Below are 6,000 nucleotides of genomic sequence, written 5' to 3' on the forward strand. Positions count from 1 at the left end.
GGAAACGCCATCAGACAGAAGAAATGTTTTACCATATATGGTAGACATGTAAACACACACACACATAAGTATTGGAAAGACATACATAGCAACATTAAGAACATTTTAGGGATCAAATTTGAAATAAAATTACAATTTTTTTTACTAGACATAATTTCAGAAATTATCCACAAAAATCAACATCTACAAAAAAAATACCATCATTTATTAAACTGCATGTTTACAGCTGTGAAAACAAATGTTGTATTACAATATAAAAAAGACATAGTACAACAATATCTGATTGGAAACTTAAACTTGAAGAATATGCAGCAATACTGAAACTAATGCTATATATCCATGACTGAAGTTTAAATTTAAGCAGGAATGGCTTCCATACATATTATATATTATTCAGCAAGGTAAATACAAGCAGAGTATGGATTCTAAAGTTTATGCCAGTAAGTACTGCAAATTGAAGTGTAAAGAAAGGGGAAGTCAGAATTTAAATATTTACCTATATTATTTTTAGGGATGCTTTTTAAAACATTTATAAATAATAGAGTGGAGATTTTGGCATTAAACTCAAGAATTTATACTCTTTTATGTATAAAACAACTCAATGTACTTTGGTATCTTTTATGTTATATTGAACATTAATTGTATAACTTCAGTAATTATCTGCTCATTTGTAGATATCTTTTTCTTTTAAATACATTTTTGTTTTAAATAATAAAACATAAAGTAGTTCTTTCTATGGAGTTGATTTCCTGGTCTGGTCTACCAAGAGAGGCTGATATCAATCTTGCAAGTCTGATTGTGCTATACCTCCCCCCCATCTTCCCCTCCCCCATCTCCCTTAGCCATTTCTGTAAATTATCTTGTTTCCCAGGGCTTTAAAAATGTTTTAGCCCCTTCACCTAGGTAATGGTTCTTGCATATTTTCATCAAGGTCATTTTCCGTACTGTCTACAATGATCAGGAACATGATGGCTGGACCATTCATTCTCAGAATAAATTAATTTTCTGGCTCTATCAGAATCAGGGTTCAGGTATTATCTGGGGCCAGGCTTTGTCTGCCTTAATGACACGTGGTCAAAAATAAAAATAGTGAATCTGACTCCACTGAATTTCTCCAGATCTCTCATCAGCTATCTGTTGTAATATTCTTTAGATAGGTTTTCTAATTGAGTGCAAGAAGCATCACTTGCCAGTGGTTCTACTTGTATATGGATAGTTGTGAGTAGCACTGACCTGAAATAATTGAGTGTGATCGTAGACTCAATGAGGCCAGCTGAGATTTGAGCTTGGTAAGATGGCGGTAATGTTGATTAATCTTTCATGCCCCTGGGTGAATCATACTCAGTCTGAGAGCCTACTTAATTTTTTTTCACCAATAGCTACCTGAGAACATCTTCTAAATGTTTAAATATTGACAAAGAAGAAGACAAATAATTACCAAACAAAAATATTTTTTATTAGTGGCATCCCAATTATTGAACAACATTCTCAGAAATTACCATCTGAAGGTCCTGCAGTCTGAATTTCACCCAAAAAAAGGATATTGTATCCATGATTAGAGTCCTTGATTAAATGGTCCCTGTGTTTAGAACAAGTACCTGTTAGTCAATCAGCCCTTCTCCCTTGGTATTTTCAACATATAGAAGTTTAGCTCTAGATTTGGGATTTGTTGTAGCACACAAGTAGTGTGGTAAAACTGTAATTAGGTGAATATTTGGTTACCTCAGCTGGGAAATTTACTCCAGGGTGCATCACTGATCATAGATTATGGTGAAATGAGATGAGAAGATGTGGTAATAAAATTACTAAAAACAGAACAGATTTTACACAGGGGAGATAAAACTAACAATAATTCAGATATATAAAGCTATGTAAAGCAAGAATACAAATTTTATATTAAACAATATTGAAGACTTTGGACAGGTTGGCAAAGCTATCTTTTTCATTCTGAATCACAATAGGAAATAGTGGGTAATTTTATGCAAATGTTAATGCAATTCTACTAAAGTGACTGGGGAAGTTTATAAATGCTGTTAAGGAAGGGAAGGGGGAAATGTCATTATCTTTCAAGATCATCACAGCCTGTTATTAATCTGCTTGCACTGTCTTGGAGTAAGGTGTTTCTTGTAAATGGACCGAGCAATGGATATCACTGTTCTTAAGTTGCTTTATGAACCTTCACTAAAGGTATAGAAACAGGTAAGAAGATATACCATCATCTGCAGTTTTGTTTCTAATGTGATAGTATTAGAAATAGAAATATTTGCCTTTAATATAGTTTCCCATTGACAAAAGTAGTGAACCTGTTTTCTGGGCACTAAGCCAACCTTTTCATTCAAGTTTCAAGCTCTGGGGCCTTCTTGCTCAAAAGGTATAAAACATGCAAGCTAAGAAATCTCAGCCTGTGAAAAACTCCAATTTATAGTGACATAAATTCACAGTAGCACCATTGAAATCAGCAAAGATGTAAATTGGAAGCAAACATGTAACAAGGTCTATTCCTTACTCTTCTAAAAAATCTGCCTCAGTTGCACTCATGAGTCACTAGGATGGATTATAAGAAGGTGGTGGCCAAGAGAACAGGACATTTTGTCATTGCCCAAAACTTTGGATTCCGTTTGTCTCCTTAGAATGCATGCGTAGGATCCTTTGTAGCATAGCTTAGTCTGAAAAGCTTTCTTCAGATGAAGACAATTCTGTAATTCTCTGTCTGAAAGCAGTAGTCCAGCAGTACATTCCAAGGTAAAAAAGGGGAAATATGTCTATTTTCTTGGCAACCAAAATGGTTTGCCATTGCCTTCTTCCCCAACGTTTTGTTTTGGGGTTTTGATTTTTTTTTTTTAAACTTCTTTATCAAGCTGTCCTGAAATTTGCTGGTGGTTTCAATAATGGAGTTGAATTGTTGGTTTCCTGGTGTTCTCTGAGTTTGCTTTTTTACTTCCAGATGTTTCATTTCAGGCTAAGTAACATCATGGGGGCGGGGTGTAGGAGTGCAGTTTGCTGTCAATGGTCATGAGACTGAAGCAAGGAATAGATGGGGCAAGCACCAAGAATTAATGAAGGCACCCATTCTCTCTCCTCTTGATATCATTTCTTGCTATTCAATGCAATATTTTTATTTTGGTCTTTGGGCTAACATCTTCTTCAGTACTGTTACTTTTGGAGAGAAGAAACTTTTAGGTGTCTGGGAAGAGTGAAGTTCAAGATCATAGTAGGTGAGGCTGCATTTTTCCTTGAGTTTGGGGACGGGGAGAAGCTTTGTTTATCCTGAATTATGTTCAACGTATACTATACTTTTCCTGTTTTCTGCCACAAAACTGAGAAAAATAGTTCCACTAATTTTTAGCTGTTGTGGTCAGAGGAAATTCTGTGGGTTGCAAGGAAGGGGCTTGAGGGTTTCATATAATCCAGTGGTCCACCCCTGCCTAAATGTTCTAAAACATGCCTTCTCTCTCTCCCCCTCTCCCTCCCTCTCCCCACCCCCTATCCTCCTGGACTAATTATATGTAACAGAGTGATGCTGCTGTTGCCAGAAGTCTGGATAATTTCCTGCAAAGGGATTTTGAAATCAGGTTTTCTGATTGTCTGTAGCTTGCTCACCCTTGATTTCAGCATGGTAGGATTTCATGTCTCATCTGTTTTCCTTTGGTTTTTACCTGACCTATTTTTTTGTCCACATCATTTCTTTTTCTTTGGTTAGATTGTTGATGCCAGAAAGAAGCTGTTGGAAGCAACCATACTAGAAGGATCTGCTAAGGCGAAGTATGAAATTAAGAGAAGTATGAAATTAGCTAACTTTGCTTTTGACAGAGAACCAAACCATTTCTCCCACCCAACAGCAGCTGCTTTCAGATGCCAAATATTGCCGCCCACTTGAAAAAACAGTTTTTAGCTTGTTTTCTGTTAACAGATGTGTGTGTCACTGTGTGTGTGCCAGCACAGGCAAACTGAGAATTAGGAATCGCTCCACATGTTTCCCAGCCTCAGGGCAAAAAAATGTAAATGAAATATGCTAAAAGGAGTACTTTCCAAAGATAAGCCACAGCCACAAAGCCTAGGGCACTAAACTTACATTCCTGCATCCTGTCTGAAGCAGAAACCTAAAAAAAAAAAAAAAAATCAAACCAAGGGTGTAAAAACATTGCTTGACAACTTAGGAGTGTTCCGTAAACAGTAAACCTTTGTATACTGTAAATGTATATATACATTTGGTATATGTATATATCAAAAAAACCCAAAACCAAAGAGTTATACTGAAGAGTCAAACGTATAATCCCTGATGGATGCCATCAGTTGTTTGAGACCTTCTCAAATCTTCCCATTATCTTCTGCAGTTGCGAATCTCAACTCATGAGATTCTGGCAGCCTCGTGATTTGGTTCTCAAGGGCAGAATGCAAACTTTGTGCAATTAAAATAAATAATAAAATAAAAACCTTGTGGGCGCGTAACAGCAGGAATGCATGGTGCCTTAATTTGGATAATGTGGCTCAGTTTCACTTCTCACTCATAGTCACAGGAAATGCCATGCATTCTGACTACCCTAACAGGTTTCATGAATTTAGGCAGTATCTTACCAGAGTCTACATTGCTCTGTTTAAAATCATAATTTCAAAGCATCCTTGATAGCACATTTTGCCATTCCATTGCCTTCTTGCTGATAAAAGTGTGCTAGAAAATAGTATTTACACCTGATTTGGTGAATCTGAACCATTTTTTTAAGAGTACGAAAATAGGAAGTTGGTAACCAATCCTTCCTATAGCTGGCTTATATAGTCATATTTATATTCATATGGGAGTATGAAGAGCCTTGCCACCTAAAAGCTTCTCCATATGAAAGTACATTTTCATTCAGTACTAAGACTTGTAACTCTTGTCATTTTAAATTACCTGTAAGCTGAGTCATTCTCTGAAGTTCTACATCAGGTTCTGTCAGCTGCATCTCCTTAGTCATATACAAACTAAGAGAGATCAATTGGAGCAGGAAATTTGGAAGCCTTTTACAGCAGTGTGAACATAGCAGTGACCATATCTCCTCTGTCTGTCATTCTGTCTGTCTCTATCTCTACCATCCATTTATCTATATCTATCTTCTGGTAGATATGCAGAAGAAATTCATCCAACATTTCATTCAAAGGAAATTCTGTGAGCCATTAAAATAGAATCTGTGATGTGATGGATGAACATGGAATTCATGGAATTTTGGGTGGATGGCAGCTATCGCTCCTGCCAAACCATGACCATCACCTTCAGATAGTCAAAGGAAGAAAGGGAAAAGGCATCTTTGTTACCACAAATGACAGAGTATCTTGGTGTAGAAGAAACCTGAAAGTAGTCAAGTGAGTTGAATTGTAGAGGAATGGGAAAAGGATGCTTGTTAGGAATTCCTTCAGTTCAGAATTAGTCATCTGGGCAACAGCTGTGCCCAACAGCTGCAAATTGATGAGGTGTACATTTCAATGGCTAGCATCTCAAACATATTGGGATGCAGAAAGACAGCTTTCTACATCAAGCAAAGTTAAGCAACCAAGACAGCTGTTAAAGACTAAATTGCACACAGCATTAATTTTGCTTCAGGGTCTGAAAATGATGAACCTGCAAGGTCTAAGAAGAAAAAAAGCTGAGGCCCCTTAGAAATCCTTTCCCAACATGACTGAATTCTGAAAAAAGGAATAAGAAGAATGGCATCACATCTGATTCATGAAATTCATTGTGGCGTGGATGCTGCTCCATTTTAACTATCTATTAGAGCCACAAACAAGGATATGGAGGTTTGTGAGCGCTGGTGACAACTGAGATCTGCACTTGGAACCTTGCAAGGTAAGACTGGCTTATACTACATTAATAAATCTGGCCCCAGATACATGGGATTCTAGGCCCAGGAGCTGCATTTGTAGAGAAGGTAGCTTTTTTCCCTTTTGCCTTAAGTAAATAAGTAGTAAGTAGTGTGCCATAAGGAATAGAATCCTTCCTAGACCAAGCAAAAAGAACAAATCAATTTT

At 36.9% G+C, this 6,000-nt stretch overlaps 1 long non-coding RNA gene across 1 annotated transcript; it reads left to right on the forward strand.

Moving 5' to 3' along the window:
• Positions 1-3,035: 3,035 nt before the first annotated feature.
• LOC148215887 (uncharacterized) lies at positions 3,036-5,722 on the forward strand. Its single transcript, XR_015796310.1, has 3 exons — positions 3,036-3,215; positions 3,701-3,762; positions 5,576-5,722. It is a non-coding gene; the product is annotated as an uncharacterized LOC148215887 (long non-coding RNA).
• The last annotated feature ends 278 nt before the right edge of the window (positions 5,723-6,000 follow it).

This window comes from Python bivittatus, unplaced genomic scaffold (assembly GCF_059951505.1).
Source record: "Python bivittatus isolate LINGU-HERP-01145 unplaced genomic scaffold, Pbiv_v1 ctg000330_np1212, whole genome shotgun sequence".
NCBI classification, from domain to species: domain Eukaryota; kingdom Metazoa; phylum Chordata; class Lepidosauria; order Squamata; family Pythonidae; genus Python; species Python bivittatus.